At 34.7% G+C, this 13,065-nt stretch overlaps 1 pseudogene; it reads right to left on the minus strand.

Annotated features, from left to right (window-relative positions):
• Positions 1-290: 290 nt before the first annotated feature.
• LOC106404118 lies at positions 291-9,177 on the minus strand (annotated as a pseudogene).
• Between the last annotated feature and the right edge of the window lie 3,888 nt (positions 9,178-13,065).

Consider the following 13,065-nt stretch of genomic DNA (forward strand, 5'->3'; position numbering starts at 1 on the left):
GCTGTTGTATCTGATGGAGGTTCGAAATTTCCATCTTCCCAAACTGAGGGGGAGTATTGGATAATGATGATATATATTAGAGATATACATGAGATTTGTATAGATAAACATAAGATCCTATAGTTAAGGATCTAGACTCGTATGTTAGGTTTGTATATAAACCCATGTTCCGCATCAATAATACACAAGTTGTTCAGTTATTTACACTAAACAATGCCAAAAGACAAAACAAGCAACGTCCAGAGTTGTTACCAGTGAAATACCTCATTCTCTTTATGATTGATTGAAACTTACCCACATAATAGACGGCCGAGCAGAAGAACCACAATAGATGTCATATCAGAGGCTAAGGCGTAAAGTATGTTCCCAGCGAGAAGAACGATGCTGCTAAACATTAGCGGCTTAAGAAAAGATCTGTTTGACCATGCACTGAAATAAACTGATGAAAACAATTGAGCAACCGCCATGGAACCAATAACTACACCTCAAACAGTTGCAGCAGCACCAAGGCTGATGGAGTAACTATCTGCCGTAGGGACGACGATGTAGGTGTTGACCATATACAGGAATGCGTTTACCAAGTTCAGGAGAAGGGACACAAAATGAAACTTCTCCTCAGGAACAGGATCCTCGAGGGAAGGTGAGTCTTCTAATATGATAAACGCATGTTTCCCCAAAAAATCCAAAAAGCTTGTAGAGTTTGATAGCCTTTTAACAGCTGCATTAATAGAGTCAACCATAGAATCCTGAAATACATGCACTAGTTTGTTAGAACAAGTATAACGTGTTGTTACCTGCAGAATGCATATTGAAAAAGGAGAAGAGAGTTATGGAATACAGGATTAGGTGATACAGATCGATCATATATTGAAATATAAATCTCTTGGTGGTCTTGAAGTTCCGCAAGATTGTAAGAAACAGACCCAGCAACAGCTCCAATACCCTACGTACATCTAATATATCTAGAGTTTTTTTGTGTGTGTAAATATGCAATAAGCAATTAATATACAAGAGAAGGAGCCAGAGATTTCAGTATATTAATCACGCATATGCTATATAGAGTAAGAAACAAGAATGAAAGTTACCACTTGCTTCAAGACTTGTTGCAGCTGAGAATAAGGGTGATTTGAACGAGTTTTAACATAGTAGTCTGTGAATTTGTAGCCAAAATGCTTATCGATTTTTTTCAGGATCTTACGAATACCAATGGCGTTCATCTCAAGGAAACACAAGAGCCTCAAAAGATCTTGTCCAACTTGTCTATATCCTTGTTCAAGGTCACATATGTTAAAACTTTCTTCCTCTTGAGAAACTGCATTGCGCTGTTCTCCAAGAGATGATAATCTCTGTCCGAGCAGCTTGTTGTTGCAGAAGAAACAAGACAACCTTTTCAATCTAGTAAGAATAGAAAAACAAACAAGCTACACTCATACGTCAATCTATCTTATTAAAGTGATGGTACATATATAATATATAATAGTGACTAGGGGTAGGTGTTCGGGTATCCATTCGGGTTCGGTTCAGATCTGTTTGGGTTTCGGGTTTTCAGAGTCAAAGATTTCAGCCTCATTCAGATATTTCTAGATTTTTTTCGGGTTTTCAGTGTCAAAAATTTCTAGATTTATGAGTTATCGGATGCAGACAACTCATAAAAAATACAATACAATAGAAGTACCTTTAGATTTTGTTTGGAAACATAAATAGTAGAATAAAAAATATATAATGTTGTTTGAAAACATGAATAATAGTACATTAAGAAAAAATGTAACGGACTTATGTTATTAAGAAAAAATTAATAGTCCATTACATTATATTACAAATAATGAGCTTATATTACTTGATATATATATTTCAAATCATAATAATTTTAAATTGATTTATATCAAAATTCATTCAAAAATACACATATACTCAAAACTTTATTTTACTAAAATATTTTCCAATAACTATTATACAAAAATGTTTTCAATATATATAAGAAAAATATAATACAAAGCCCAATTTCAAACACCAACTTAAATTATGGTTTTTATATTTCACATTAAATTTTAAAAATATAATAATTGTTATGAATTATTATGTGGATGTCCATTATACCCATAAGCCCATGTTCTAAAGCATTCTGAAACTCTAATGTTGTATCTCTATATATTGTATCGTGACCTATGGAATAATAAGATTAACCAGTTCTCTCAGCACGCTCTAACCTTAGCTACCTAAAAAAACCCCAGCCGCTGAGCAAACTCCAGGACCTTAATCATCTAACCGATATGGCTATCTGTCGAAGAAGCTCCGATCTCCTCGTCTTCACTATTAATTGAGATAAGTGCTATTTTAAATTGTTTTATACATATGATCTTACATATTAGAGCAAAACCATAAAACTTTTAAGTGTCGATGTTTTGGATCTACATCCATGTTTTTAATTTCGTCTTACGAGTGGCTACCCCATCTCTTTTATTGCTTTTACCAATTAAGATAAGTACTATTTAATATTTTGTAAACAACGTATCCATATCGTCTTCTTATAACATGTCTTATGAAATATATGGGATGAATTGTATTTGTCGTTCATAAGAACGTGAACAACCGTATAGTTTGTTTGATTTGATGATAGTTAATTTAATGTTTCAAAGATTTTTATAACTGTCAATTTAAAACCCTTTTAGTATTGAAAAACGAATCATAAGATCGTATATATTAATCAATTCTTAACAAACACATGATTTATTTTATATCATTGGTATCAATGTAATCTTTATATTAGAACTTATTTTTTGTTTGTTTAATGTTGAGTATTAGCCATGTTTCATGAGCAAAAGGTTGTATATATCCTTGTCACAGATTCGCAACCTGATGTTTGCGAGACTTATTGGTAATACTTGAGAATTCACAAGCTTTTGATAATTATTTTATGCATGTGGAGATACTTGATGAACATTTTGTAGCTAATGTTCATATTTAAGATGCAGCAGCATTGATTCGCATAATGCCAAAGAGTAATTAAAAACTCTCCCCATCAAATTTGTTTTGGGTCAAGAAACAAAGATCCCCATCTAGAGAATTTGGATAATTTGTAGCTGCTCCATCACACCGCTAAAATATGGGACCTCAAAAGATGTTACTAATATGTTGGATATGATCTTCATTGATGTGAAGATTTTATAAATTTTATTTAAGGATTCATAGTTAGTCTATCCAACATTAAAGAGAGAAAATAAACAGCTGGAGAATGAATGAGTTGAATGAATTATCATTAATCCTCAGACTAAAGAGCGTAAATAGTAGTCCAAAATGAATGTATGGAAATAATTCTATTACAAAGATTAGCATATGAGTTGCCAAGCTCATTTACTGACCCTAAGAAAGTGATTAAGTCACAAGTACCAGCTGTAAATGCTCCAATTAAAATGGATGTCCCAGAAGGACAGTATCAAACTGCTAATGAGTCTAAAGAGCGCTTGAAGCGTGAAAGACCTATCGGTTCCAAATAAAATAATCCTCAGAAAATAAAAGGAGCATGAATGAGAATGGCAGAATCAAGGAATGAAATATTAAGGATCTCGAAAAGAGATAGAAAACATGACAAGAAGGAATTCAGGTACCTGAGAATAAATAAAACCCAAATAGCTATGTCATGTCTAGAACAATATGAACCGATATCAAATCGACGTCGTGAATACTTATGCATGCAATGTAGCAGTTGATGAGAATGAGGATCATGAACCATCTATTGAAAAGTGTACACAAAGAAAATGATAAGCCAAAATGGAAATAAGCAATAGATGAAGGATTAAATCTCTTGCAAAGAGAAGAGTATCGGTCCGTACACCTAATAGTGCAAAACCAGTGGCACATAAATGGGTCTTTATGTAAAAGAATGAATGAGATGATGAAAGGTTGTGAGATGCAAAAGAGTAGTTGCACAAGAGTTCTCACAAAGACCCGAAATAGTTATAAGAAACACATCATCATGTGGTGGAAACATCAACTTTCTAGTTTCTGTAATCTGGCAAGGATTGAAAGCCACTGAAAATGACAATTATATCAATGATCCAAAAGAATATAAACTGCAAGAAACAGTAAACCCCATAAGGATTTGGACTGCTAGAAGCAGTAAGTGTTAGTTCTTGAGAACATTACCGTGCGAGTATATTGAGCATACAAAAGAAAGAAAAGGTATTGGTCATGAAGTACCATGATATTGGAAATTTACTGATCTCTTTCATGATTGAAAGATGTGATTTCGTATGACAAGAGGGATAGTCATAATTGTAACTTTCACAAGAAGCAAAATAATAACTCATATGTATAAATATGCATAATGTGAAGGTTTACAAGATTTTCTATAAAAGGAAATTTAGACAAGGAGTCCAAATAGACCAAGATATGATCTTTTGTGTCAAAAAAATGCTATGGATAAGAAGTCCAATGGTCTAAGAGATTATCTGACAATCAAACGAGTTTATTACTAAGGATATGCTTATAGATGATGCTTCCAGGGGGAGAAATATGATGATGTTCGTAGTTTCACTCTTTTTCCTTATCATGGTTTTTGTCTCGTTGTTTTTCCATGTCAAGGTTTTAACAAGGCAACAAAGAACACATAAATGATAGATACCTAAAGAGAAATGTTAACACTTAAGTGATGAAGATCTATCAATCTTCCAATGTATTTTGAGACTAAAAGAAGCAGATAATGATCAAAGATCAATCATACTTGAACAAGAATCAAGGTATGGACACGTTTCATTTGCTAGACAAAAACGAAGGTCGAATTTTTTTGAATCAAAGGAGACTTTCTAGATGAAATTAAAATATTAAATTGGTGTCAAGAGAAAGATCTTTGATCCTATTTTCATCTCCAATTTGAATCAAGTCATTCTCCATGATAGAACTCGAGATATGGTTGTTTTCGTGGGACATATACAAGCTGTCTCTGAATACCTAATATCGTATGATATTCAACATACTGCTCCATATTTCCATCTTAACAGAGCCACATTGGTGCCTAAAAAGTTGGACATGGATGTTAGTTTCGATTTCCAAGTGGTTTGAAGTCATTTTGTCCTACGGTCACCAAGATATTCAAGTTTTAGAGAGGAGTGTCAAATCTGCCAAGAGAAGTAAACCGGTCCAACCCAAATAAGAATGAATTAATTCATCACATTGGATTGTGTCCTATCAGATATCTTAAGTTATGTTCTCATCAGGGGGAGTAAATGCGGCTGCACTATTTTTCTCTTCACCACGGTTTTTCGCACTGGATTTTCCTGGTAAGGTTTTTAATGAGGTAGCATCTTATGCGCTTTAGGAAATATTTTTTAATGTACATCCAAAGGGGAGTGTTATGAACTATTATGTGGATGTCCATTAGGCCCATAAGCTCATGTTCTAGAGGATTCTGAAACCCTAAATCCCTATATATTGTATCGTGACCTATGGAATAATAAGATTAACCAATTCCCTCTTTCTCTTTATTCACAACAATAATGTGATTATTCATATGATGGTACGTATAAAATACTATTAATTATATGATTACTTATAGGAAGGTACATATAAAATAAGATTAATTATATGATATATATAATATATAATAGCGACTAGGGGTAAGCGTTCGTGTACCCGTTCGAGTTCGGTTCGGGTATGTTTGGATTTCGGGTTTTCGGAGTCAAAGATTGCAGCCCCATTCAAATATTTCTAAATTTTGGTTCGGGTTCGGTTCGGATCTTTGCGGATTCGGTTCGGATTCAGATAACTCATTTAAATTATTTTTAAAATTTTAAAGTTCATTATATACTCTAAATTTCTCAAAATCTATAACCAAAATAATATATTACATATAAAAATAACATATGTCAAAGTACTTAAACTTAATATATAAATTGGTTTGTTTCAATATTTGGATAGAAAATCAATAATTATTGTAAGTATTTTTGGTGTTTTGAGTATACTTTACTAATTTAGATATTTACTTTTAACTATTTGTATATATTTTTAAGTACTTAAATCAACTTAAAAGTATCATAAATATTATGGATGTTTTTTGTATACATTAAATAAAAAAATAATTAATATATATAAGTATTCAGATACATTCGGATACCCAAAATACTTCGACTCTGATTAGGTTTCAGTTCTTTAAATTCCAAAATTTTGAATAATTCAGATATTTAATTAATTTTGGTTCAAATTTGGTACTATTTTTTCGGATCAGAATCGGTTCGGCTCTTCTGATTCAGGGTTTTTGTCCAACCCTAAATAGTGACATGAAAAGCAAACAATAATATATATCTGAAAAAATACATCCGCGCGGATGCGCGGATCAAAATCTAGTTAAAAATTTAAAGCAAGAGTAGTTTCTTTATGGGATGTTCAAGTGAATGACACATATATATCAAATAACAATATTTTGCGACATTTTGTTGAACAAAGCATTTAGGTTTGTGGTCACAAAAGAGAAAGGAGCATATAAAAAAAATCAAAGGTGTAGATGATGAGAAATCTCAGATCTCCTGGTGTTACCTGATCATCAAGTATTCTAGAGAAACCCTTGAGCACATACTTATAACTATGATCATGTGTGCCCGCATCAACTTGTTGCTTAAACTGGTTGACCTTCTTCTTCATAAACTTATAGTCCATATAATATCTGAAAGCAGAGACGCGTTTGCGGAACAATAATTCAACTAGGTAATAATCCGCGATTTGCACGGGATGTGATTATTAGTTTAGTTATTTTTAATAAAAAGACATTAAATCTGTTTATTCTGGATATTAGTTCGGTTTTAAGTTTTTTTTTTTGGTTTTTAATCTTCTAAAATATAACTATTATTTGAAATTAATATTAATTTTAGTTTATTCGGTTAAAATGTTTGATTTTTTGGTTTTTTTTTCCGGTAAAAACCAAAAATTAATATTATTTGTTTATTTTCATGTTATGAATTTTAGATAGTCGTCATGTCGAACCAATAGTTTTATATTATAGTTTCTAAACCGATAATATTTTAAGAAAAAGAGAAGAAAATTATTAAGACAAATCATTTCACTACAATTTGGTCGGTAGTGAAAGAAGCATGAAGAAAAAATATTTTAACTTTCAAAAAAAATTAGATACTTCAGTTGTGGTGAATACATAGTTACAAGGTGCTCACATCAAGGTGCACATGTATGTGTATGTAAAAAGTATATAAAAATAGTTGAAAAATATATAAAGATATTGTTAATTAATATTAAATGACATTTTTGTTCAAAATAATACATGAAAGATAAAATTAAAAATAATTTAAAATAAAATAGGCCTTGACATTAGTCATTTTTTCATATAAAGAAAATAAAATTGTATCGGTAAATAGGGGTGGACATAGATCGAATATCTAGGTATTTGGAAGCATTCGTGTCGATTCTATCTTTAGCCACCTCGATATTCGGTGACTCGGATATCCAAATGTTTTAGAATTTTAAAGAATATCCGATTTGATCCGTAAATTAAATAAAATTTTTTAAATAATTGAAAATTTTAGTAATAACATTTTTTTACAAAAATAAAACATTATTTAACTTTTAAAATTCTAGTACCTAATATAATAAAATTAATTCATAAAAATAATGTAAAACTGATATAAAGTATAATATATATAACATATATATATAATTCTTTACATATGCATATAACAGATCGAATTAGATATATGTTCCTTAAAATATTGGTATTTTTGATTTGCTTCTTTTTTGGATATTGTATTTTAGTATTTGATTTGTTTCGTAGAGTTACGGATATCCAGATTTTTTGGTTCAAATCAAAATGGATAACGAATCGAATCAAAATTTTTGAATATTTTGCTTAATTTTATCCATAAACAATAAAAATAATATATATATAGTTTGGCTTGATTCATTATCTATTTTTATTCGAACCGAAAAATTCAGAGTTTTATTGGAACCATGTATGTGAGTTTTAAAAATGCGCAAAGTACATAGTGTGAACACATTTATGAATATAGTGTGAACGCATTAGCATACTTATTATCAAATCATTGTAAGGCTACCACGTGTCTATTTTAGTGTGAATGCATTTATTACAATGTTTCTCTTTTAATATATAAGATATTTCAACTTAAACAAAACAGAAAACGAAAAATAAAAAATTGCCATTATTAATTAATTACCCTTTCCATTCTTGAATCTGGCTTTCTTTCAGCCTCTTCCCAATGGTAACCATATTACTTGTCTTAAAGGGTATTACTTGTCTTAAAGGGGCTCTGACTAAGCTTTCTGCAAAAACAAAGAAGCATTAATCTCTATAACTGTTATAAATCAATTGATGGATGTCCATAACCGGTCCGGTCCATAACCGGCCCATATACTTAGAGAGAGAGACGGTCCAACCCTAGAGAGAGAGGCGGCGGCCGCGAGACTTAGAGAGAGAGAGAGACGGCTACATGGTTTAGGAGAAAAGGAAACTCAATTTCTTTTTCCTTCTATGATTAGGATTTCCCTTTTTCTTTATGGTTATGATTTGTAATCTTTTCTTTTATCTATCTTGTAATCCCCTATATAAAGGGAACACTTTATGATTAAAAAAACACAAAAACATTCAGCTCTAAATCTATTGTTTCACAACACTTTATCAGCACAAAACTCTTAATCACCCTGAGCCTAAAACCAAATCGACAAAACCCCAAAAACCCTAACCCTAATCCGACGAACCTGTCGAACCCTAAACTAGATCGCGTCTTGCGTCCGTCTCAGACTCCGCTCGCGATCCCGACGATCTCTGCTCCAGCTTGTAGACACGCGTTCCCAAAAGAAGCCGTCGAACGTCCCCGGTAGCAGTTGATGCGCGTTCTCAGCATCAGCCCAGCACGCGACCGTTCCAGCTCATTCCAGCTCACGTTCCAGCTCGTTCCAGCTCGCGTCCGATCGTCCAGATCGAGGTTCTCTTGGTGGTCCGGTTCTACAATATTCAAAACCTAAAGGTAATTCGAATTCTAAAAACATGAAATCGAATTTGGCTGTTTTGAAAAGATTGAAACCCTAAAACCCTAATCTCTAAAACATGAAAGCCATAGGATAATAGATCAATTCCCTATGAGTAAATCGAAGCTATATAAGTTCGATCCCCAAACCCTAAAATCGAGATTTGATCCATTGATCAATTAAAATCAGAACCTTGAAGGTTTTGAATCTCAAAATTAAACTCCTTTGATCTAAGATCAAATCAAATTCCCAAAACCCTAATCTGAAAAAAAATCGTTTGGTATTGTTTGGAATTTGAACATTGTTTGATCACCTAGAACTATTGATTAGGATTGTTTAAACTTGAATCTGAATTTGTCTTGTTTAAACTGAAACCCTAAATAACCTAGTCTAAATTATTTTGAAATCGAATTTGGATTGTGGCCGTGTGGCCTTGATACCTTCTAGGTCAATTGTTCTAGATCATATCCCGTGGCCGTGTGGCCGTGTGGCCTTGCTGCATTCATATCTAAACCTGACCACAACTGATTGATTGCAATTTGAACTTAAAATTTCATGATAGGATGGTATTGAATCAAACCAAATAGCCGTGGGGCTTGTTCTATTTCTTGGCCGAAAGGTTTCTTGTTTTGTTTTCATCTCGTATAAACTGATAGAAACCACGTTAGGATTGCAATTACATAACAAACTATATGCATTAACCCTGAATTAAAACTAGTAACTGTGCGGCTTGTTGTCTACCTTGGCCGTGTGGCTTCTTCTTGGCCGTAAGGTATAAACCTTGGCCATTAGGCTTACTTGATTGTTTGAACCTAAAACCCTAATCGTTTAAACTTAAAAACTATTAGGAAAGATCTAAAATATTAATCTATGATTTCAGATGTCGAAAATCAACAACCATGATTTCGCTGCCCTTAATCTATCTGGAGACAAATACCTTCAGTGGGTGCTTGATGCTAAGATCATCTTGAAATCCAAGGGTCTCGGTGAATGTATCACCGAGAACAGTAATCCTAATGACAAGGATTATTACAGAGCCATCATGATCATTCGTCATCATCTAGTTGAGAGTCTCAAGGATCAATATCTAACCATTGAGAATCCACTAGATCTTTGGAACGAATTGAAATCGAGATATGATCACCAGAGAACGGTGATCTTACCTAAGGCTCGGTCTGATTGGAGAGATCTAAGAATCCAAGACTATAAGTCCGTGGACGAGTACAACTCGGCCATGTTTAAGATCGTTTCAAAATTAAAACTGTGTAGTGAAAGTATTACGGATGAGGATATGCTTGAGAAAACTTTTTCCACTTTCCACACAAGCAATGTGCTGTTACAACAACAGTATCGTGAGAAAAGTTTTAAGACCTATGCTGATCTTATTTCTTGTCTCTTGCTTGCTGAGCAGAATAATGAATTATTAATGAGAAACAGTGAGATGAGACTTGTTGGCTCAGCAGCACCACCTGAAGCGCACACCTCTGAGGACAATAAAGAGTCCCACCATGTCCAAAGAAACGGCTATCATGGCCGTGGTCGAGGAAGTAGAAATGGACATGGCCGTGGCGGAAGTTCCTTTAGCCGCGGACGAGGGAATCAGAATGGACGTGATCGTGGCTCATTTGGAAGAGGCCATGGTCGCGGCCATGGATCTTCGTTCAAACCTCAACACTCGACCAACTCAAGTAAATCAGTGCGCCATAGATGTGGTATGGGCAATCATTGGGCTAAGACTTGTAGGACTCCCAAGCATCTAGTTGATCTCTATCAACAGAGTTTGAAAGGAAAGAATCCTGAAGCCCACATGATCTATCAAGACAATGAAAAAGACTTCGATCATGAGAAGGACGATCTTATGGATTATGAAACTTCAGATTGTCTTAAAGACTGAAGATTGATTTCAACATTTGTAATCTAAAAATTCTATGTTTTGGTGTTTCTATGTTGTCATTTCTATGAGCTTGAAAACTTAATAAGAAATGAAATGACTTTATAAATGAAGTATCTAAGTAGCATTCTTTTGAATCTTGTTTAGAAATGAACGAGAACAAGGATGTACTCGTTGTGGACAGTGGATCAAGCCACACGATCTTAAAAGACAAGAGATACTTCATAAACCTAACTCTGAAAAATGCCTCCATCTCCACCATTGCGGGTATTGCTAGTCTCATAGAGGGGCACGGCCAGGCCAATATCCTGTTGCCTATGGGTACACATCTTGAGATATCAGATGCCTTGTATTCACCCAAATCTAAGAGAAGTTTACTAAGCTTTAAAGACATTTGTATGAATGAATTTCATATTGAAACCAAGGGCGAAGGAAACAAAGAATCTCTTCAAATCTTTGAAATCGTCCATGGCAATAAGAAAGTCTTAGAATCCATACCCGCACTATCTACTGGTCTTTACCATACTAAAGTCAGTATGATCGAGACCAATGCCACTTTTAATAAAGAGGCAATCGACAATTTCACTCTATGGCACGACCGGCTTGGCCATCCCGGTTCGACCATGATGCGTAAACTGATCCTGAACTCAAACGGCCATTCCCTTAAAGAGAAATGAATTATCCCTAAGCACCTATCGTGTGTTGCTTGTTCCCAAGGGAAACTCATTTCTAGGCGATCACCAGTTAAAGTCACTAAGGAAATAATAAACTTTCTGGAAAGAATTCAAGGAGACATTTGTGGACCAATTCACCCACCTTGTGGGACATTTCGATATTTCATGGTCTTCATAGATGCGTCCACTAGATGGTCGCATGTCTGTCTCCTGTCGACCAGAAACTTGGCATTTGCTAGGTTGCTTGCTCAGATAATTCGATTTCGAGCTCATTTTCCAGATTTTCCTTTAAAGACTATACGTCTTGATAATGCTGGTGAGTTCACTTCCCAAACGTTTAATGATTAATGTATGTCCATGGGGGTAAGTGTAGAACAGTCTGTGGCACATGTACATACACAGAACGGCTTGGTCGAATCATTTATAAAACGCATACAGCTCATAGCTCGACCATTACTCATGAGGTCGAGACTTCCGGTCTCAGCGTGGGGACATGCGGTCCTTCACGCGGCCGAGCTCATACGCATCAGGCCATCAAGTGAACATAAGTATTCCCCATTACAATTACTTACGGGTCATGAGCCAGACGTATCCCATCTTAGGACATTCGGCTGTGCCATTTATGTTCCAATAGCTCCACCACAGAGAACAAAGATGGGACCATGGAGATATATGTTGGATTTGATTCCCCCACGATTTTAAAGTATCTTGAGCCAACTACGGGTGATTTGTTTAAGGTCAGATACTCGGATTGTCATTTTAATGAATCCGAACTTCCAACATTAGGAGGAGATAGCAGTAAAATGGTAAAAGAAATTTCATGGAATCAAACATCCATATCTTGGCAAGATCCTCGAACTCAAGAATGTGATCTAGAGTTTCGAAAGATCATTCATTTACAAAAGCTAGCTAATCAATTGCCAGATTCCTTTGCTGACCCGAAAAGAGTGACAAAGTCATATATACCAGCTGCTAATGCACCAATAAGAATTGATGTTCACGAGGGACGCAATCAAGTTGCTACAGAGTGTAGACAACGTGTAAAACGTGGTAGACCAATAGATTCCAAATATAAGAACCCTCGGAAAACAAAGAAAGGTGCAGAAAATGAAACCGAGGTTGTTCAGACACCAGACATGGCCGCGGCCGATCCAGCCCGTGATGTGGCCGCGTCCGACCCTATGGCTTTAGACATGGCCGGTACTGATGCCACTGATGTGGCCGGCCCTGATGTGCCAAATAATGTTGCTTGGGACGCCTTGCTTCATGGTACTGATGGTGCAGATAATAATGAGATCTCAATAAACTATGTCTCGTCTGGGAAACAGTGGAACATAAAACATGTTGACATGGATAATATATTTGCTTATGAAGTAGCACTTGAACTTATGGATGACGAGGATTATGAACCCACGTCTATATATGAATGCATGCAACGACCAGATTGGCTTAAATGGAAAGAAGCCATAAACGTGGAGTTAGAATCACTGAGAAAAAGAGGTGTGTTTGGTCCAATAA

Source organism: Brassica napus, chromosome C5, assembly GCF_020379485.1.
Source record: "Brassica napus cultivar Da-Ae chromosome C5, Da-Ae, whole genome shotgun sequence".
Lineage (NCBI taxonomy): Eukaryota > Viridiplantae > Streptophyta > Magnoliopsida > Brassicales > Brassicaceae > Brassica > Brassica napus.